The sequence below is a fragment of the Pinus tabuliformis genome, chromosome Q (genome assembly GCF_031772625.1).
Source record: "Pinus tabuliformis cultivar Carrire ecotype Pingquan chromosome Q, CPIR1, whole genome shotgun sequence".
Taxonomy (NCBI): domain Eukaryota; kingdom Viridiplantae; phylum Streptophyta; class Pinopsida; order Pinales; family Pinaceae; genus Pinus; species Pinus tabuliformis.
This window is the reverse complement of record NC_142296.1, coordinates 878,185,380-878,209,737: the sequence shown is the minus strand read 5'-3', so window position 1 is coordinate 878,209,737 and position 24,358 is coordinate 878,185,380.

Here is a 24,358-nt window from a genome sequence, read left to right as displayed (position 1 = left end):
GAAAGCAAGCAAGCAAAGGAAGGAGAAGGAAAGCAAAGGAAGGACAAGGGAAGCAAAGGAAAGAAAAGATCAAGCAAGAAAAGGTTGGATCAAGCGACTTCAGCATAAATGCGTGCAGCTAACAGGTTCCACGTATGATTTCCTAGCTGGTTATGGCATGCATGGGATATGCATGTGTATCACAACAAGAAAAAAGGTCATTGGTGAGGGTCATGCCTGTGACGGACCTTTAAGGTCCGTCACCAATGTGACATATGGTGACGGTCTTTAAAAAAGTGTTGTTGTAAGTGTATATAGTGATGGTCCTTTAAGGTTTGTCACCAAAGACATTTTCAATGACACTTTTGGTGAGAGTCGTTAAAGGCTCGTCACTAATTCTGTCTTTGGTGACACTTTTGGTGAGGTCCATTAAATGCCCATCACTAATTCTCTCTTTGGTGACACTTCTAGTGACGGTTAATTTTGGTGACGATTAATAAATGTTTGTCATCATTGATCTTTCAAATGAGTTTTTTATGACACTTCATGCCTATAATGGACCTTTAAGGTTCGTCACTAATGTCACGTATGGTGACGGTCTTTAAAAAGTCATTGTTGTAAGTGTATATAGTGATGGTCCTTTAAGGTTTGTTACCAAATCCATTGTCAATGACACTTTTGGTGAGGGTCGTTAAAGGCTCGTCACTAATTTTCTCTTTGGTGACACTTTTGGTGAGGGTCGTTAAAGGACCATCACTAATTCTCTTTTTGGTGACACTTCTAGTGACGATATTTTGTTGAATCTCACTAATGCTCTTTTTGGTTACTTTTGGTGATGGTTAAATTTTTTTTGTCATCATTGATCATTCCAATGAGTTTTTGATGAAGCTATGTACTTGTTACTATATTTTTTGTCAAAATATAACAATTTAAGACCATTGTTGTGGAGTCTTTTTTATTATGTGTCCAAGGTCATAGTGGTTATAATAGTCAGTCAATTTGTTAAGAATTAATTAGTGTGTATCATTTCCCTCAAGTCATAAGAATATAGTTTTCCTATGAGTCAACACATGATTCATCTCTATTAGGTTTATTATCTAGCAAATTTCCTTTAAATAAAGTTCCACTAAAGTGTGTAGGAACTATATTATTTAATACATAATCAAGCTCTATCAATTCTATTAATGAGAGAGACCTAGCACTCCTCAATACTCATGGCACACCTTAACATTCTTTGTAATAGTACACTAACATTCTTTGGCACCTCACATGCCTTGGAACATCTTTGTACCTAGAACATCTTGCCATGAGTAGGATTCCCAAGAACATGCTGGCATGCCCTAGCATAGCATAGCACTCCCCTATCATGTGTTGGCATGCCCTGGAACACCTTGGCAAAATATTGCATTGAAAAACATTAGAAGTTGGCACACATTGGCACTTGGCATATATTTGAACATATTATAAGTGTCCCTAGCATGCCCCTTTTGAAAAAGATAAAGTCCCAACTTATTAACCCTCTTATGTGTTCATTTCCTTGCGTTTTAGCTTGTTTATTCCTTTTGTTTCCTCGAAACTCCTTGACGCATATTGGAATACTATGGAACCATCCATATCTTAGCATGTCCTAGCACCTAGAATGCCTTGGAACTATTTAGCACATGCTAGCATACCCCGAAAAGACCTAGCACACTCTAGCACTTCTTGAAATTCCCTGATATTACTTGGCATGCCTTACATGTGCTTAGCGTACCTTGTCACTCCCTCCTTGGCATGACAGCTAGCACTAATTAACACTCCCCAACACACCCTTATATTCATTCACTTCCATGCATTTTGACCTAGTGATCCCTTGTGTTGTCCTAGTATTCCCTAACACTCCTCAGCATGCATTGGCACTCTCTAGCACACCTTAGCACTCTTCAATATGCTCTTCCACTTCATAGCATGCATCACACTCCATGACGCACATTGGAACTTGTCACGTGTTGGCACATGGAAAGTATTAGCATGTTTGACATGCATTGATATGACTTGGTATGATTTGGCATGGTTTAATATTAAAGTTATTTGAGATTAATTATTGAAAACTAGATGAGAAGAAATGGACGAATATTTGGCACTTAGAATGCATTGACACTTGGCACTTGGCACCTATTGGCACCTAGTGTTGGTTTTCCTAGCATGACCCTCATGGAAAAGGTAAATTTATGACTTATTAACCCTATTATGTGCTCATTTACTTGTAGTTTAACTTGTTCCTCCCTTTTGTTCCCTTGATAGTCCCGGCATGCATTGTCACACCCTTGTACATCTTGGCATGCCTTCGCACCTGGAATGTCTTATCTTGTTTAACATGTCTTCATACTATCTGGCACATGTTAGCATGCCCTAACATTCCCTAACACACCTTGGCAGTCATGATCTTACAACTAGCATTACATTTTCCATGACTTGGGAACATTACATTCACTAGAACACCTTAGCACTCCCTAGTTTTCATGCCCTATGTTATCCTCCACAATGTCCCAGGTTGATGAGGAGATCAACGAAGCTAATCACATACCAAGCTTTTAGTTTAGTAGCTAGTCCTACCAAACCAGAGAGGGCTCTCTCTATGAAATCACAACAAAGAGATGACTAGAATGTAAAGGATTTTAGGCTAGATAGCTAGGTTCAAGTGGGTTTTGGAAAATTTCGGGTTTTGTTGCTGGATAAGGGAGAAAAACTAGGTAGATAGGTCAGGAGATCAAAGGGTTACAACAAAAAATACAGAAATGAGAAAGGTAGCATTACTTTTGTGATGGATCTTACAGTTTTTTGGTGTAGTGTAGTGTTTAGAAGAAGCGAAAGGTATTAATGAGCATGAAACAGGAATTCATTAAGCAAGAAATAAAGTAACACATAATGGTTTTTCCATCAAAATAGAGCTTTATTTTGTTTATAAAATGTAAGGAAAACCATTGAATAATTGATGAACGAAAAGAGAAGATTAATATCTTTCATATAAAGCTATAACAGAGAAAAAATAACATCACAAACTTATTGCACATGAATTCCTAGATAATTAATAGTTGCAAATTGTGTCCTTTGATTTCCAGAAAATGTCCAAGTATAAGCTACAATAGTTCTCTCCTCTAAAATCCAACCCATTCTATCACTGAGAAACTAATACATAAAGACCAAAACAACATCTCCCTACTCTTAGGGGTTGAATCAATGACTCTAGGAACTATTCCATGAGGTGTTCTAACCAAACCCTAATGTCTAGGGAAGTTAAAAACGACTTCGACAATTAACTTTGACTCCAACCTCTCTCATAAATGAGGTCAAATTTACATAAAAGCAACTTATAAATACTAACCACCCATTATTTACATTTACTTTTACCCCTCACATTCACCTACTTCACCCTTTTGACTTTTACTAGAGTCAAACTAGGAATTACAAAAAATTACACAGTGAAAATTTTACAAAAATCTCATAAATTTCCAGGTTTACAATGAGTTGTTGGAGGCCATTTTTGAGTGCCTTTCTGAAGTCCAAATCCATATTGGAAGCCTTTCCTAGAAATATGGGAGAGTGCATATGTATTTAGAGTATTGTTTCACTCAAAATGACCAATTTTTGGCTAAGATATGGGCATTATCCCAAGGTGTCTCCAGGTGCGCAATGAAATGGAAAGAGAGGGGAAGAAATGTGATTTTTGGCCTCTTTTTTGCAAATTTATGAAAACCTGAGTCCCAGACTAGGAAAGTGGGCAAATGGAGTTTCATATGGGGTCATAAGCTTTCCAAAAATGTTGATTTTACATCATTTGGAGCCCTGAGAAAGAAGCAAAGCATGAGCTCGTTGTGCTCCTAGACAAAAAATTTCCAAAAAATTGCAATTCTGAACCAAAACACAAAATTTTCTCCAAACCCTCCCAAAATTTGTCCAGAGATGCCTCCTTAGCACACCCAAAACATGATAACACTCCCTATCATACACTATTATTCATTCATTTCCATGCAATTGAAACTAGTCCTTCATTTTGTTTCCCTGACACTACCTAACATTCCTTGTCAATGCCTCCTTAGCACACCCATAACTTGCTAACACTCCCTATCACACACTCTTATTCATTCATTTACATGCAATTGAAACTAGTCCTCCCTTGTGTTTCCCTGGCACTCCCTAGCATGTGTTGGCACCACACCCTAGCACCTGACGCCTCTTGGCATGCCTTAGCACTTGGCATGTCTTGGAATGACTAACATGCCTTGGAACTTTCTAGCATGTGTTATCACTTCCTGGAATTCCTTGCACACCTTGGCACTCCCTAGTTGTCATGCTCTCATAGATAGCCTTGCTTTTTTGTGACTTTGGAACCCAACCAAGTCATTGAAAAATAGTGTTGTCCCTAGACAAAAGTCTCCCTTTGTCTAAAATTTCCTTTTCCATCCCCTTATCATAATCGTAGGCTTACATATTGCAAGTCCTATTATGAAATTATCCTAATACACTTCATCCTTGGGACACCTAGAAGACACTCTTATTCGTTCATTTCCATGCACTTTGACCTAGTTCTCCCTTGTGATGCCCTCACACTCCCCAACACTCCTTGACATGCATTGACATTGTTTAGCATGTGTTATCATTCCTTTTCATTCCTTGGCATGCCCTGGCACTCCTTATCTATCAAGCCCTCATAACTACCCTTATTGGTTTTAAGACTTGGGAACCAACCAAGTCCTACCTCGACTACAACATCTTGACCAAGTTACAGTTACTACAACTATACTATCCCTTGTTCACCTAAGAATGGCCTATAAATCATCTTAGGCTACGCATGCCCAATCTTATCTCATCTCACTTAAGAAGTTACCAAGTCAAGGCTCACGTCTAACCATGGCCATAAAACAACTAAGCAACATAGTTTACATCTTGACATGGCATAGCACCTGGCATGTCTAACAATCCCTTGGCACTATGTGGCACATGTTGGCATTCCCTACATGCCATGGCATGCTTTATCACTCCCTATCATACTGTACCACTCCTTGACATGTCATGGCACTCTTGCATTCCTTGGAACTACCTAGCATATAACTTTGTCACTCCCTCCTGAGCACACTTGGAATTCACTGACACTCCCTATCATACACTCTTATTCGTTCATTTCCATGCATTTTGAACTAGTTTTCCTTTGTGTTTATGTCACACTCCCTAACACTCCCTAACATGCATTGGCACACCCTGACACACATTGGCACACCCTGACATGCATTAGCATACCCTGGCATGTCGCCCTAACACTCTAGCATTTCTTGGCACCACCTAACATACATTGTCATCCCCTCCTTAGCACACCTAGAACTTACTAACACTCCTTGTCAAACACTCTTAGTTTTTCATCTCCATGCATTTGAAACTAGTTATCCCTTATGTTTCCTTGGCACTCCATAACACTCCATGGCATGCATTGGCACACCCTAGCACCTGACACATCTTGGCATGTTTCCCTAGCTTCTAATATGCCTTAACGCTGCCTAGCGTACCTTATCACTCCCTCATTAGCACACCTGGAACTCACTAACACTTCTTGTCACAAAATCTTAATCGTTAATTTGCATGCATCATTTTCACCTCTTGCTCCCTTGTGTTCCCCTAGCACTCCTTAACGCTTCCTAGCACGTGTTTTTGATGGAAAAAACACTATATATAGGGCAGCTCATTCTCCATTTGTGGAAAAGAAAATTTGGTTAAGTAAGTCTGTAATAAGAAGTGCGAAGATAACCAAACAAGAGAAGGAAACAAAGAAAGAAGATTTTGGTGTTATTTATGGGTCTATTTTAGGGCTAATAGATCCACACATGTGAAGGAAGGAAGAACTATCTACTAAAGAAAAGATCAAAGATCTTGTTGTTGTCCAAGAAGTCGCATCAAGGAAGAAGATAAGAAAGGTTACATGACAAATTATAATAAGAGTTCATACCATCCAAGCGAAGAAGATCAAGGTTCAAAAGGTTGTCAACCACACATTCTAAGGTTTATTCAAGAGGGCCAAGAACTACAGATCTGATCCATGGAACTGGAATTTGAAGGATAGTCGAGTTATTGAAGGAAGAAGCCTGATCATCATTGACTCAAGGAAAAATAAGGAAGTTGAATCAAGGAGGCTTGTGACTTGGTCTTGGAGAGGTCATTGAGTCAAGGGTCTAGGCCATGGTCTTGGTATTCGTCAATTGAAGTCTATATAAGAAGAAGATCTCGTTTGGGTTTTCCTCTCATGTTGGAGAGGTTTTGGCCCTGGTTGATCGCATATTCTATGTGTCTCTTGTCTCCTCATTGTTTATGCATTGGTATATGTTTGATGAAAAATATTGTTTTGAGAATTGTTTGTTATTGTGGAATAGTCTTGAATGTGTTTGTGTGTGAAAAATTAGTTGGGTTTGTAAACTATGAGCAGAGTAGTGTTTGATTGATGCATTCTTCCTACAATAGAATGTGTCTCTTACTTAAACAATTAATTTAGCGGAAACATGGGTATTTGGACAATTATTTTGGAATTTATGCACCTTACAAGTACATCAACTCATATAATGCATAAATATAATAGAAAGTTGTAACATGTTGCATCATAGAAAGGATGTTGATAAAATATGATAGCTTAAATGTACATGATAGTTTGGAAAGGTGGGGAATAACTCTTATTTAGTCATAGGTAGCCTAATCAATTCCTTTTTTAATATTTAAATGTCCATGATGATTTTGAAAGTAGGTGGGTAGCAATTCTTACTCATGTCATAGATAGCCTAATGAGTACTTTTCTCTATCTAGAATGATACTAGACACAAAATTTTTGTATTGTGTGCTTCTTCAAATTTTTTTTATAATGTATCATGTTATAAAAACTTTAAAGTAAGCTTCTCACTTTGGTTCTTGCATTTGTAGTAAAATCTGAACCCAGCTTCTCAAAGTAGTGTTATTTTGGAGGATACCGACAATATTTTTCACTCCATAAAGGTTTTAACCTATCTTTAGTCTTTGATGAGTTTTTTTGGATGATTGTACTTTAAAAATAAAGATGCATCTGCAGTTTTCTCACTTTCTAATTTAGAATCAATGAAAAAAATCAAATTAATTACTTACATTTATTTGTAGAGTTTACTTGAAATTGATGGAACATGGTGATTACATCAAATGAGTGTGAAATTGAATTTTGAAATTTTATTAATGTCCTCAATGCTTGGAAAATGTAATGGGATTAGATGATAAGTTAACATGTAAGGTATTGAGTGAGATAATGCTTCTCTTCTAAGAAAAGTATATCTAAACAAAGTGCAATACCAGGGAGAGAGAGGATTTCGTAGTGTGCAAAGCTTAGTTGTGTGGGTTTGGGGCTAAGGCATAGTTGCTCCATTTAACTAAAGTAAAATGAGAGGAAATGAGGCAATGCATACTTTGTAAATCTTAGCTATGAGGATTTGGGGTTCAAGGCTTAGCCACTTCACAATTGAAATAAAATGAGATCAAATGAGACAAGGACTTGCAAATTATTAGTTATATGTAATGACATTAAAGTGAGTAAACACGAAGTATCAAAATTCAAAGTAGAATCAACCCTTGTGTATGAAAATTGAGTCAAGCATTTTTTTATGGTTGAATTCCCCCTCAAATATACATTTGATTAATGCAAAAGCTTAGAAAACCACATCTATGTAATCGAGGTATCCCTCTTAGATGCAAAAACCTTTCCCCTTGGTTTCCCATTGACTTTGAGGTTGTGTTCCCCTACACTCCTATATTCTTACTAGGGATACTACACTCCAACATGACGGATTCTAAGATATATTGTGATGGGGGGATGAGGGTTTCGGAAATTCTTGTTGCCACAGGAAAGTCTTGCCATGTTTAGTTCAACAATACGGAAGAAAAATGCTCATGTAGAAGGATTTATGGTGCGTTTTCAATTGTGGGAAATAGAAATGCCATACATTATGGTGCTTCTTGGTACAATATTACCGATTCATGGAGAAAGGTCAATGGTTCCTTGGGTAGAACTATACCAATGTGTGGGTGGGACCAGGCTCATGAGATTCATTTTTTACTACCATCACAATGAACTACAACCAAATTGGCTCATGAGATTCAATTTTTACTGCCATAACAATGAACTACATCCAAATTGGTTATAAGATATTGCATTGTTAAAAGTTGATTTTTAGCTTTAAAGTTTGACATAATAATTATAAAACCAAATATCACTTGTTTAAATAACATGGAAACCCATAATATTAGTATTAGATAATTAAAAATTAATAAAAAACATTTATAGTTTTTTTGTTTAATTATATAAATTCCAATTCAGGATTTGTTTAAAATTACAACTTACAACATGGTTAATTATTTTGTAATTTTGAAAAATAAAAAATATAATTTTTTGAAGTGAGTATACAATAAGATAAGAAAATATACATTCCATACATTTTGATATATTCATAAAATATAATGTTTTTAAAATTTATAAAAAAAATAAAATAATTATAATTAAAAAATTTAACAATCATCCAAATTTAAAATTTAATTTCTGCCTCATTTTCTTTCCGCCTTAGTGTATTCGAATGAATGTGTAGTTGGAAAAAAACGAAATACCATTTTTCCGCGTTTTCTTCCCTGCCTTAGTGTATTTGAATGAATGTTGAGTAGTTGAAAAAAGAGGAAAGATCATTATGTCATGTTTTCTTTCCCACCTTAGTGTATTCGAATGAATATTGAGTAGTTGAAAAAAAGGAAAGACCATAACAAGTTTTCTTCCCAGCCTTAGTGTATTTGAATGAATGTTGAGTAGTTGAAAAGAAAAGGAAAAGCCATGGGCACAGTACAATATGATCTGTGGCTATATGGAAACAGGTACTGGTGGCTAGATCAATCTTTAGGGTTTCTAGATCCATGGCCATTCTTAGAATTGATTTGCAAATTTGTTTTACATTTTCACATGAAATGTATGTTGAGTAGTTGAAAAAAAAAAGAAAGACCATGGGCACGGTACAATATGATCTATGGCTATATGGAAACAGGTATAGGTGGTTGGATCAATTTTTAGGGTTTCTAGATCGATGACCATTCTTAGAATTGATTTGCAAATTTGTTTTATATTTTCACATGAAATGTTGTAGTAATTCACTAGCAGTTATTGTTTCATGGTTGAATTTGGTTGCATTGAGAAATAAGATTGAAGAGGATCTCTTCAATGGTTGCCTCACAAAACATGGATCTATTTTCGTTGGGAAAATTTGGACAACGATGGAAGGATCAGAAGCCTTGGTCTTCTTTAAAGAGCCCAAGAAAATACTTGCACAGGTACCCTTTCTCTCCTTTAATTCCTTCCTTGATTTCAATTGCTTCAAACAATATACCAACTTTTTCACCTGAAATTAGATTATTTGGGTTTTGTTTTTTAATAATTTAGCTTTAAATGAACTAGCCCCACAATTACTATATTGCCAATGAAATTTATATTAAATATATGTTGAACTCTTATAGTAGTTTGGTAGTATACCACACCAGAAATTACAAAAATAGTAGTTTGGTAGTATACCACACTAGGAAAACAACCAAAAAACAACAACATAGAATTCTCAAGGTAACTCCCTGCCCTCCCTCATTTCAATGAAACATGAAAATATTTTCTTGCTCTCTTTCCATTTCACGACACTTCTTAATCAGAAATCTCAATTTCAAGCTATATTACCAGAAACCGAATGGAAGTCTTCGTTTATGAAAAAAACTGTATAAAAAAAGGAATAGTACGAAAATGATGTTTTATACAATAGTTTTCATTTTTTAATGCAAGAAACTGGGTTTTCCAAAAACGGTTCGTTTCTTGAAATTTTTTTATGGAAAACGTTAATATGGTTCATTTGCAATATGGATCTCTTCCCGATTGGACGTCGACATGAATCATACAAAGCATTGGTTTTTTGGATAGCTTTTGAAGGCATTTTCATAGTCTATGGTTATAAGTCAACCATATATAGCTTAGGTGCTAATGGAACAAGTTTGTTGCAAATAGGTTGGTGTTCTCCCTAGTGAAAACACCTTGCAATAGTGCTTAATATTGACTATTTAGGGATTTTATTAATTAAAGTTATGCTATTTTTTTAATTGTAGCCATTGATGTGTAGCAAATATGGTTAAGTTTTTACAAAAAAAAATTGTTATTTTTGTGTTGCTTTTATTTAAAAGTGGATTTAGTGATTGTATCTAATATTTAAAATGTGTATTTTTATATAAAATTATAAATTGAAATGTATAAGGTTTTTTTATATATATTTTTATAAATTAGTAATGTATATAGATATTTTATATATATTTTTATAAATTAGTAGTTAAATAATTTAGTTAATTTTTCTAGGTAATGAATTATTTTATATAAACATTGGGACACAATATTTTTTTTTGCCATTGGTCTGGTTTATAACCTCTCAAATGATTGGAAAAGGATTTTGATAAAACCATCCTATATAAACTTTTATCAACTATTAGACTATCTATAATATTAAATATCATCATGCAAAGACATTAATTTAATATATAGAAAATAATAATTATCTATTTTCCATCCCATTAATAGTTTTATCCCATAAATACATTTTTCATCGGTGAGAAGAGAGATTATGTTAGGTAATTTGCAATAATAAAGCTTAAGATCAACAAGCTATTGATTAATATGTCTATAATACTTGATTAATATGTCTATAATACAAACATAATTTCAACTATGATAAATATGGAAAGTTTCATAATTACATAAAAATAGTGATAGAAATAATTGTAAATTTATAAAAATAAACAAGTCACAAAAATCAAAATACAAAATATAAATCCATCATTTAATAAATTTTAAATACAAATCAAATAGGAGTACGACTACAAGAAAATACTCCTCTTCATTTATAAATAACCAGGGTAGATCTATCTCTCTCGAGCATCAAGAGAGATCAATCTCTCTCTCTTTCTCTCTACAAACCTCTTCAAGTGAAGAGATTTGATCCTCTCAACGCTTGATCCACAATTAAAATGGATCTTGGTTGCTTTAGTTATTAGCCTTTGAATAGGCTACATTGCAAAAAAATACCATGGACAAAAACCATGGGTTAGGAGTACCATGGGAAAAAACCATGGGCAACAAAAAAAACTATGCACTAGAGAATTTTATGTTCTTTAATTTTTTTTATCTAATTTGATTTTGTTTTATTTTGACTGAGTTAAAATGCCAAATATTATAACATATTCCCCAGGTGGAAAGGGTCTCTTGACACAAAAATCTAACAACCAAAAATATATTAAGAGGGGCCTAGAATAAAATACCTAGATTATGACATTTCTTTTCAAGATTTCAAGGTCTCTCTAGCTTGTTTTAATTTATGAAAGAAAATCGATGAGATAAAATAATAAATTAAATAAATGTTAAATGCAGAACCATGGAATCTAACAAAACCATGTGCAAAAACTAGCAAATTAAATGAACATGGAATATAATAAAACTATTGGCCATAACATTTTTTCAAAAGTTATTTTAACATAAACAAATATAGGGACTAAAAAAGAATGGTTTGGTAAGTTCTAAACATGGGTGAACATTTTTTTAAAAGTTATTTTAACATAATCATATTTAACAAATAGAAATGAATGGTTTGGTATGTTATAACCACAAGTGATATTTATATATAATATTTAACTAAGTAGAAATTAAAAAAATCACAATTTAATAATTTATTTCACTTATTTATATTGATCAAACACACTTGTTAATTGGAAACATTGACTCAGATAACAAATTTTAATGGATCCAACAGAATAAAATGAAAATTAATAAAAAATTACTAATATCAAGAAAGAATATCTAAATTTAACTATTAAAATTTAACATAAAAATAAATTTACTATACAAAACTATATATATGATGCATTAAAATAATTAATATAAACCATGACTACATATAATAATCATTTAATCAATGCAAATACAAATATGAGATAACCATTATACACTTTAACAATAATTATGGTAAATAATATATACTAACCTAGATCCATCTTAATTTCAGATATACCAACACCCTAAAGGGATACCAGCCACCAAGAGGAGAAGGAAATCAAGAAAGCAAAGGAAGGACATGGAAGAAAAGGAAAGCAAAGGAAGGACAAGGAAAAAAAGGAAAAGAAAATATCAAGCAAGAAAAGGTTGGATCAAGTGGCCTCAATGAGAATGCATGTAGGTAATAGGTTACATGTATGATATCCTAGTTGGTTTTGGCATGCATGGAATATCCATGTGTATATTTTGTTTATTTTCTATCGGTAGCATGGATATTGTCGAGTTTTGACAATGGTTTTAGCCTAGCCTTTCATTTTCCAGATAGCCATGGTGTGATGGGATTGTTTCTTGGTTGAGCTTTGGATTGCTGGAAGGTTTTGAATCCAAGTGAGGTGGTATCAGGAAAATACTAAGGGTTGGGGGTGGAGATGGTTTTCTATGGGAATCCCTCAATAAGTGGGTGGAGACTAGAAATTTCCTAAAGGGATGGTGAAGGAACTCTAAAGCATCCAAGCTTGATTTGGTTTTGTGATCTAGGGACTGATTTAGGTGAGATCACGATATGGTGATGGTGGAGGTGGTTTAACTTATGATTCCCTTGTTTTTTTATGGATTGGTTTATCCCATGAGATCCCAAATTCATGCTTGGAATATGGCACGGGGGATATTGGATGAAAGGAATATTTGGTTTAGCCCAATCTATGGTCGGGTGGTACATGGAAGTCCCTTGGTTGGATTTTGAATATGGTTAATAAGAGATAGGTTCCTCTTGCTTTGATGAGTAAATGTACTTGTTATTATGTGGCTTTAATGGTTGTTCTATCATTTTCATTTATCTGGTTATAAGCATGGTTAGTTGATATATCTATGTGTGGCTCTTATCACATTTCCATTAATGAATGTCTAGTTAATGAATGCATGATATAATTGGTGTTATTAAAATTATTGTGAGAAGGCATTGGACCTTCTTGTTTACTCTCAGTTAAGTTTCAGCTCCATATGTTCATTTGTGCATTCATGACCTATAGGTTGCATTTTTACCATGTGTTTGACGAAATGACAGTCCCAGTTGGGAGGGGTCAGGTCAATCCCTTGATAAAGTTTTATGTTAGAGTCTTTGACTTGGTGTCAATTATTGTCTTGGTAAGTCTCATCAAGTTCTAGGCATTGATTTGGAGACTAGCCTCGAAAAAGTGGCTTAAATTTCGTAGTATCTAGCACATAACTAGCTAAAAAAGACTGCAGTCTCTCCCTTGCAGGCTTGTGGGAGCGACTGTAGGGTTTCAGTCACATCGAGGCCTTGTCATTGTAGAATTGTTGTAGAAACTCCGATAGATATAGAATTCTAGTTAAATTAAACACAAGTATTTTTATAATATTCAAGAGATGAGAGAAAGAATTTGCTCCATAAAATCAATGTATTAAATTAATGAACAATAGTAATACATGAGCAACCAAACCTCTAATCCCAAAGGGAGGTGGTTATATAGAAATTGCCGAATCTAGAAAACTAGGAAAAACCTAGTAAAAACTAGAAAATGGTAAGAAAAGCTAAAGGGAGGCCTAAAATAGCAACAATGACTCAAGAAAACCTATGCCAATTATCAACCATGAGGAAAGCATGAGGAGGGGTGCATTTCCCAAGGAAGGAAACTTTAAAACATGCTAAAATGGTCCGAGGGACCAAATCCCTTGATTTAAGGGGGAATCTTCATGTGGGGTGCCAATCCTCAAATCACTCAAGTGGATGAGGTGTGGTTAGGTTTGAACATGCACTTAGATGTCTAAATGGTTTAGGAAAGTGGTTGGACCAATATTTCCATATTATTAAGCCTTTAAAGGCAAAAAGCAGCGGAAAGTTGGTCCACTGAGCTAGTTTACCAAAAACCAAGTGTGAACATGATTTTTAGTGCATGTGGATAAGTCAAGGATACTTAGGCTAAAAAACAAATGTAGATTTTAGGATTATATTCCAACACCCCCCTTTCATCCTGAATCACTTATCTAAACTGAGTCCTGGCCAAGATTCCATGTTAGGTACTCAGGTACAATAAATAAAAGATCCTCATAAAATGAAGAAAGAGGGAAAACCTTGTGGGAACCCCCCTCCCCCAAAAGTCGAAAAAAGGGCTAAGTGGCCAAAAGGGCCTACTCAGCTGTCTCCACCACTCCAAGCATAGCTCTCAATTCTAAATATTTATTTTTAGTGAAAGACTTGTGAAGATTTCTGCAACCTGCTGCTTAGTGGGGCAGTACTACAGTGATATGACTTAGTCACAAATCAACTCGTGGATGTAATGCATGTGAATCTTGATGTGCTTGTTCCTTTGCCTCTAAACTAGATCAATTGATATTTGAATGGACCCTGAATTGTAACAAAATTTGACAGTCAGAAGTGGATACTGAATACCAAACTCGGAGAGAAGCCCTTGCAACCAAACAGCTTGTGTAGCTGCATTAACTGCACCTCAATACTCTGCCTCGGCTGTAGATAAACAAATCATGAATTTCTTCTTGATAGACCAGCAAAAAGGCCCTAAACCAAAGCTGAAAGCATAACCAGAGGTGGACTTGCGGTCTGTACCATCGCTAGCCCAATCAAAATCTATGTACCCAATTAGTGAAAGTGGGCAACATGTAGCATACAAGATACCAAAACTGGAAGTACCTTTCACATATCTAAGGATTACCTTTGTAGCTTTCTAGGAAAGCTCATGGGGCTTCTCTATATATCTATAACAAAATCCCACTGCAAAAGATATATCAGATTGGGTGTGAGTAAGATACAAAAAACTCCCAACCAACTATCGATACAGTGTAATGTCCACCATAGGTGTAGTACCCGCATCCTCAAATCTGATCCTCGAAAGAATGGGAGATGTTGTTGGCTTGCATTCTGTCATCTGAAAGTGGAAAATTAGATCTAATGCATACTTATACTATGCCATCTTGATCCCTGAAGTAGACTGAGAAAATTGAAGACCAAGAAAGTAGTGAAACAGTCCCAAATCTGTCATGGAAAATCGATCGTGCAATGTTGATTTTGCCGAAATCAATAGCTGAGGTAAGGTTGCATGTCATCAGAAAATCATCTACATAAAGTACTATCAAAAAAATGGAATCATCATGTTGCAGCAAATAAACATTCGGATCAGATTTGCATCGAATGAATCCAATGGAAAGAAGGAAAGAATCTATCTTTGCATACTAGGCTCTGGGAGCCTGCTTTAGGCCATACAAAGATTTCTTTAATCTGCAAATGAGGGAAGAGTTCTGAATGTATCCCTATGGCTTCTCCATATATATCTCCTCCTTGATATCTCCATGAAGAAATGCACTCTTCACATCCATTTGATGAACTTCCCATCTGTGAGAAGCAACAATGGCCAAAACTAGTAGTCCATTTTTGCAATAGGTGCAAATGTCTTTGTGTAGTCTATGCCATGTACCTGTGAGTATCCTTTTGCAACAAGTCAAGCTTTGTACTTGCTGATCTCACCATCTACATCAATCTTTGTTCAATAGAACCATCGGCATCAAACAAGCTTTCTTCCTTTCGAAAGTGGAACCAAGTCCCATGTGTTGTTTTCCATGAGAGCAGAGTACTCTTCATCCATGGAGCCTCCCAAAGCGGGTTTCCAGCAGCCTCAGAGTGTGACTGTGGATCTAAACCAAGTGGCATATAGAAATTTATGGGAAGCAATGTTTTGGTGGCATCCAGGTCTTGAGGAGCCCCAAAAAACAGCGATCTAGTCCTTCTCGCATCCACAAGATCACCGACTAGTTCACCCGCATCTTGCAAGGTTTTCTCTGCCCAAGTTGGCAGCTGAGTTGGAGCAGCCATGAATTGCTCCTCATCCTCTGAATCAAACCCAAGAGACTTCTCTAATGGCTGATCTGAAGTGCTCAAAGAAGTTTTAGACTCCTCCTCATTAGTGGCAACAAGCAGTTCCTCGGCAAGGTCTGTTGAAAAATCATGCAGTGATTCTTCTTCAAACTTCACACTTCAAGCTATAAGGAACTTTTCAGTGTGAGAGTCCAGCAATCTATATCCTTTGAAAATTTCACGATATCCAAAATATATACATTCAACACTTTGAGGCTCCAAAGCCATCCTCTTATCTGTCGGAATGTGAGCCCATGCTCATGAACCAAAAACGTGAAAGTGCGACACTTTTGGTTTCTTACTAGTCCAACATTCAAATGGAGTGGTGCCTTTGTGTGCTTTGTGAGGAATGCGGTTCTGAATGTATGCTTCACAATTAATAGCTTCAAATCATATCTTAGGAGCTAATGTTTTGGACTATAACATACAATTGACCATCTCTTTTAACGACCAATTTTTCCTCTCTGTGACACCATTCTGCTATGGTGTATATGGCATTGTGTGTTGTAGCTGTATATCTGCATCAATACAAAGTTGCTGCACATCTTTGTTTACATACTCCCCCCCATTATTAGTACAGAGTATCTTAATTTTACACCTAGACTCATTCTCAGCAAGTGCTTTAAAGTCTATAAGGCATTCAAATACTTATGATTTTAATTCCAGAAAAAATACCCAAGTAAAGTGAGAGAAATCATCTATGAAGGTGAGTACATATCGAGCCTTACTGATTGAAGGCTGCGGGAATGGGTCCATGATGTCATTGTGAATCAGCCCAAGAGGTGAAGAAGCTCTCTGTGCCTTCCCTTTGTCAAAATTTTTCTTTGGATGCTTGCCAAGAATGCATCCTTGACATACACCACTTGTGAATTTAATAACGAGCAATCCTTCTACCATGGTTTCCCTGCTGAGTTGATGCAAGCACTTATAGTTTAGATGGAAAAATATTTCATGACATAACCTGTTGATACCATTAGATTTTGAGAGAAATATAGTTCTAATATATTTAGGAACAAAGTGGGAGAATAAATACAAATGAGAACCATGATCTGGAATTCCATGTGAAAGCTGTGAGCACGTGGAAATGTCGGTAATCACTGCGAAGTTCGGAGTGAACTCCACCTTCCTTCCAGATCCAAAATGAGTGCTCTGATATATCGAGAGAAGATTTTTAGATAACGAGGGAACATGAAGCAAATTTGTGAAGGAGCCTCCTTCAAGGTCTACAATTCCTTCTATGAACACCTTTGTGGGTGTGGCATCTCCTAAGTAAATTCGGGATCTGGTGCTTTCTTCGATGGAGGAAAATTCATCTTTTGATGCAACCATATGGTTCGATGCACCTGAATCAAGGATCCAAGATGATGGAGTGGATGTGACATCCATTAAATCATGAACATCTCGTGCTCTCCCTCTCCCATATCCCGTTCTGTTATCATCCTTCTTCTTTGCATTCTCGGGCACGGTGAGATTGTGCTGCTACCATTGCTTAGCCATCTCATCGATTGTTTTCCTCATGCAATTTTCTTCAGGATGAAAACCTTTGGAGCAGTAGCTACAAAGTGTTCTTTCCTTCTTCTTCTTACCCTTAGGCAAAGAAGAGCTCTCTAAAGATTGTACGAGTCTCTCCTTCTTCATTCATTAAATTTACCATTCCCTTTTTGCTTGTCTCTTCCACTGCTCTTTGGAGCATCAGTAGCCACAAGTGCTTGGTTCTTTGAATGCTTTATGGCACCAATTTGGAATAACTTAGCTTTCTCTTGAGTCAATTCTGTAATGAATTCATTCAATGGAGGCATTTTCCATTTTCCCTGAGTCAATTTAGATGCTTGAAAAGACAATACAAATACGGAATATTCAGGGCCTAATTTCGAGAGAATCGAAAGGATGAGTTTATCTTCCTCTTTCTTGACTCCACATGCATCAAGTTCAACAAGGAGGGATTTAAAATTGGCAAAATATTCTTGCAGGTTTCTTAAATGAGTTGGATTGAGGGATATGAGTTCATTCTCTAGTTGATGAACTCTTATTTCATCTTGCTTGCTGAATAGTCCTTCCAATGTGGTCTAGACTGCATCGAGAGTAGTGAGGAGTTCTCTGGAAATTTATAGGCATATCAGCCCAATTTCTTCATCTAATTTATTGAAATACTTGATCTTCTCCACTGTATAAGTCAGTTCAGGGTTCGTTCCCATTGTTACCCTGTAAAGCCCTTTGCTTCAGAGGAGCAGAGTGATCTCTGTCTTCCATTCAAAGTAATTGAAAGGATTTAAAATGAGTTTTGTGGGCTGAGAGAGATGATACATTGCTTCTTTATGCACCTCCTGATGATGTATACCTGAAAATAAAACCATGTACAATCCACTAGATTCGAACTAGCTCTGATACCATGTAGAATTCCTGCAGAAACTCCGATAGATCTAGAATTCATCAAGGAGTTTAGACTTCTGTGATCCATAACGTTTGTTTAGAAAATTTTTTGGCGAAATCACATAATTGATCATTTGTCGACGCGTTTCGAACCAACTAGTGTGGTTCATCGTCAGGACAAGTTGACGAGCATTCAGCCGATTAGCGAGCATTCAACCGACTTGAGGCATGGTAGGACCAAATCCTCAGCCTTGGCAGAGCATGCCGAGAAGACGATGCATCATGTATGTATCGAAGAGGCTCAAGTCATTGCTAGAGTTGCTCAGTTTCACCATCGCAAGTTTAGGGAGGCCCTGGAGATTGAAAAAAGGCCAAATAATCTTAATAGGGATGATGGCTGGAAGATCAGCAGCTGCTGGGTCCCAGCCCTATCTTCCTAGCCTCCGCGGTCCCTTCTTGGTATGGTCTCAGTGTTTCTTGTTTCCATTCCTTAAGAATTGTTTCCTCTGTGTTTATGGTTTTTTTTTTTTTTTTTTTTGCTTGCTTTTCTCTTGATTTGATTTGTTCTTCTTTTAATTATCGCCCTTATGGTCTTGATTTAGTCCCCTCTTTTTCCCTTTATATTCGAAGATTATTAAATTTGGCAACCTGGGAATATTTAGCATATTATATGATTAAGAATAATTGAACTATCCTTAGATTGTAAGGTAATTACTTAACTTTTTATTAGCCTTATATTTTTAACATCCTTATGCTATAAATACGTGTATAATTAAAATATGCATTTTTCTTAACTAATCAATATTACTTTTCATTTATTCATTTGATTAATTTTGATTTTTTGTTAGTTCTAAGTTAATTGAACTAACCTTAAGAGATAGTGTAAGATAATTTTTTTTTATAATTATATAGGTTTGGCTGATAATTGATATAGATTGATATAATATTTTAATATCTAAACCTTAAATAAAAATTTATTAGAATGATTAGTTATTAAAGAATTTTAAATTGATATATTTATATATATATAATTAAAAACATATATATATATTTAAACATTAAATATAATATTATTAGAATGTTAGGTATGGTAATATATTAATTTATATATATACCTATTTGTTTATATATATATATATATATATATATATATATATAATATTTTAAATAAATAAATGGTTTAGTTTTGATAACTAACCATTGATCTAATTCAATTTTTAGTAAAAATTATAGTTTTCTAATAATTTATATAAATAATTTAAAAACTAAATATTAAATATAGTATTATATTAGGTATTGAAAAATATTATTATATATAATTATACATTAAATATCTAAATAGTTTAATATCCTCTGATCTGGTTAATTTTTGCCCAGTTTACTTAGCTCTAGAAGTATAATAATAATTATAAAGAATATTAATATTAATTTAGTTAAAGGGAGTTTGACTGGGTCCTTAAGTTGAAAAATAGTCGTTAGTCTTTTTAGCCGTTGGAGTCTCTGCTTGGACTATTTAACTCGCTATACTAGATCTGTATCTTCAACTTGTCCTGACGATGAACCACACTAGTTGGTTCGAAACGCGTCGACAAATGATCAATTATGTGATTTCGCCAAAAAAAATTTCTAAACAGATCTAGAATTCTAGTTAAATTAAACACAAGTAATTTGCTGATATTCAAGAGAGGAGAGAAAGAATTTTCTCCATAAAATCAATGTACTAAATTAATGAAAAATAGTAATACATGAGAAACCAAACCTCTAATCCGAAAGGGAGGTGGTTATATGGAAATTGTTGAATCTAGAAAACTAGTAAAAAACTAGAAAAGGCTAAGAAAAGCTAAAGGGAGGCCTGAAATAGCAACAATGACTCAAGAAAACCTATGCCAACTATCCTCCGTGAGGAAAGCATGAGGAGGGGTGCATTTCCCAAGGAAGGAAACTTTAAAACATGCTAAAATGGTTCAAGGGACCAAATCCCTTGATTTAAGGGGGAATCTTCATGTGGGGCGCCAATCCTCAAATAACTCAAGTGGATGAGGTGTGGTTTCGTGTGAACATGCACTTAGATGTCTAAATGGTTTAGGAAAGTGTTTTGACCAATATTTCCATAATATTAATCCTTTAAAGGAAGAAAACAATGGAAAGTTGGTCCATCGAGCTACCAAAAAGCAAGTGTGAACATGATTTTTAGTGCATGTGGATAAGTCAAGGATACTTAGGCTAAAAAATAAATGTAGATGTTATGATTATATTCCAATAGTCATGGGAGAAAATGGGGGTTGAGATTAGTGCAATGCTAGGTTAACTCAGTGGTTGGGCACCTGAAGTGGTGGATTAGGTCTTGGGGTCCTATAACACCTAAGGGAGGTCGGTAAGGTCTTGTTTTGTCGACTCCATTTCCTTAAGGTCATATAGGAGGTTGAGTCTTATCGTAGTGAAACTTAGCTCATGTTTACCCCGGGAAAGCCGATGAAAGTGGGTTGATGTGGGAGGAAGCGGTTATAGGGTGGTATCAAAGCATGGTTCAAATGCTTGGACTGGATAGGATAGATGCATGTTTTTATGCATGCATTGTCATCATTAAGGTTGTCATGCATGAGGTCATTGCATGTGGTTTATGTCATCATGATATTATTGGTATGTTATGATAATGATGTGTTGGATGAGATGAAGCAAGAGATGTAGATCATCAAAGTGAGGTTGTAGCACTAGACCTCGAGGTACGAGAAACTCATCATATAGGCTTGTATGTTTGGCATGTAAGTTTGTGGTTAATGGTTGTTACAAGAATTAGGGTTACCTATATGATTTTAATTATATTGTTGTTATGGTTACATGTATGATAAATGCTAGTTGATCAATGTAGTCATATGCACATGTCTTAAATAGTCATGAATGATAGTAACCTGTTGTTGTATGAATTATGGTCATATGACTGATGATTATGGTCATTAATTTGGATTGAAATAAGCATATGATTATGGTTATGACATTCAAGTATGAGTTAATATATTGTGATATTATGTCATACTAATTTAGACTAACTATGCATATGTGATTGTTATGCATGAATGGAAATTGTTTGAGTTTATGATGTGAACATGTTAGCTAGCTATTATTATGGATATAATGAACTTACTTATGTTTGAGTTGATGTGTTGTGAAGTTATATTATGCTAATCTAGATTGATTTTGTAGACAAGATAGCCTCCCCTGAGATACATTAAGGTATGAGTTTTCTTATGTCGGCTATTTGGTGTTTGAATGTTTGATTATGTCATCTATTTTGTGTTTCAGTGTTTGGTGTCTATTATGCCATCTATATGTTTCTTGAATGTTTGATTAATTACGTGATATGAATGTGTATTTAAGATTTCATGAAGGAATGATCTTATTTCAATATTGTTGTACTAACACATTATGTGCTAAGACAATTGATATGAACTTGAATGCAAGCGGTTGCTAGTTGTAGTATTATGATTAATGACTATAAGTTGATTTCAAATTATGACATGGTTGTCAGTCTTGGTAAAGGTTGATTTCAAATTAATAGACAAGATGTATTGATCTTTGGAATGTGTGACTAATATGTGTGAAAGATTGTAGGAACATGTGTTTGGCATTAGCATGACAAGGTAAGAATTGATTTGTTTATATAACTAATAGCTAGGTGATGTGATAGAATATAGTAAGACTCAATTGCAGAAAGTTAAAAGGTAAAAGGTAAAGGAAAGTAATTGGGTGAGAATTCCTTTTGCTATGTATTCTTAACTTAAATTTTGTCTGACATTATGTGGACATATGTTATATTCCTAAACATGTATTTGACAGGTATATTAATCTAGTTTCGAGTTATGGCTAGATTCGTCAAAGGATTGGAGTCCCTTGAGAGATGGCATGGATGTGTTCAGTTGCAAGACAATGTGCTTGACACAACAAGGAAAGGAAATAGTTTATTGTTGTATTTATTTACAAACTAGCAATTATGTGTTTATGACATTATGATGTAGGGATTGTATGGAAAAAGAGACTGCCATGAAATCTTGAAGATGTCTCAGGTTTAATTTCCCTCAGAGGCACTGGGAACTCATGGGGTTGAGTCATGGTGTTTGTTGGGATTTTTGTGCCTTTAGTATTTTTATATTTGTTTGAACTTTATTTACGGGTTTTTATTGCATTTGGTGCAAGGCCTTGCCACTTGGTTTGTGGTGTCTTGTTGCTATTGATGTTTCATGCTCTTCTTTTTTCTTGTTTTTGGTTCTTACCTTTCATGTTTTGAGGATATTGGGAATTAGTTTGGCAAAGAGGAAAGTTAATGGAGATTAGGAAGAACTGAATGAAACCTAAGAGGTAATGTAAGACTCAGATCAAGATCGGTGCATGTATAAGGGTAGTTAAAGGAAATAATATGACAACCAATTAAACTAGTTGGGTCCATTGGGGTAAATGGAGAGTGGCGTGACAATCATGAGAAAGGTAAGATGAAAGGTAAAGTAAATGGATTTGAGGCATCAGATGCCTTGGATATATTGGGAATTTTTGTTCTCAATGTTGTGCATGGTGCATGAATAAAGGGAGTTCTCTTAACCTTGACCTTGTGATATCTGGTAATTATGTTGTGATTAAGATTATGATGATGTCTATATATTTATACATGTATGCATGTATGTAACTATCTGACAAGGTTTTTAGGGATCATTCGTGTGGAGGAATGATTTCCTATGTAGGTGAATGACAGAAGAGGTCTTTGGTTTATGAGGAATCGAGTGGGAAGGGTAGCCTTGACATATTTATGAGGTGCGTATCATGTGGATATGATTTGGTATTATGTTCTAGCCTATGCTTATGTTATGGACATGTAATGCTAAAGGATACATCAACAGAATGAAAGCAGTGTGATATGTGGCATGATGGGACAAGCATGGACAAGATACCAAAAGTAAGGTTTCCTGGTTGAGAAAGTGTGGTTTCTGGATGTGCAATAATATTGTTGTGTATCTGTTGTACATGATGTACCAATGGTGTTGTGTGCATGTTGCATATAGATTATTGTGTTCCTTTTGCATATATGGTACTGTGTACATATAGTGTTGCATACATCTTGCATATATGGTACTTTGTACATATAGTTCTGTGTATGTGTTGTATATGTATTGCTATGTATATATGGTGCTATGCATGTGTTGTATAGCAGTGTTATGTACATTTGGTGTTGTGTACATGTTGTATATGTGAAGATGTGTACATATTGTGTTGTAGGCATGTTGGATATGCAGTGTTGTGTACATATCATGTTGCGTGCATGTTGTACATGTGGTGCTATGTACATATGGGGTTGTGTGCATGTTGTACATGTGGTATTGTGTGCATGTGTTGATGTGTACTATTACACAATATTTTTTTCATACCTCCTATTCACTTCCTATTCCATATCCCGAAGTGCCAAAACATTGACTACTGTGTAGCATATCCATCATGATATATATACCAAAATCTCCATGAAGAATCCAAGGAAAACTGCCCTTAATCCATTTTGAAGAAGTTAACTAAAAACTTAAGTTTTAGCATTAGTGCCCTTTGATCCATTGCTTGCTCGTGCTGATGGAAGGTTGCACAATTATACACTAGTGCTACCAGCACAGATTTTGATAGGAAAACCCACGTTGAACCTCTTCTAGTAGGCTTTCCCAAACTGTAGGAGAAGCTTCATGCACTATAACCTTCGAGAACAACGAGTTGGATATTGGTTGTTGTTGATATGGTCTAGATCTCTCATTTGGACCTCTTGATCTTATCATCATGGGCTTTCCCCTTGATATGTGGACCTTCCTCCCTATTTTGTGGATCCCTAACTCCCTCTCCATTCCTATAAATTCACTCCCTTCTATCCCCAAATGGTTGGTCATTGATTGCTACATCCCTATGCTGAGATTATGCTTACTTGCTACCCATTCTCGCTTGGAGAAGTGATTGAAGAGTCTTTGCTTCGACTTGGACATCCACCAAAAGGAGGTCTCCAACATCAAGGCACAGGT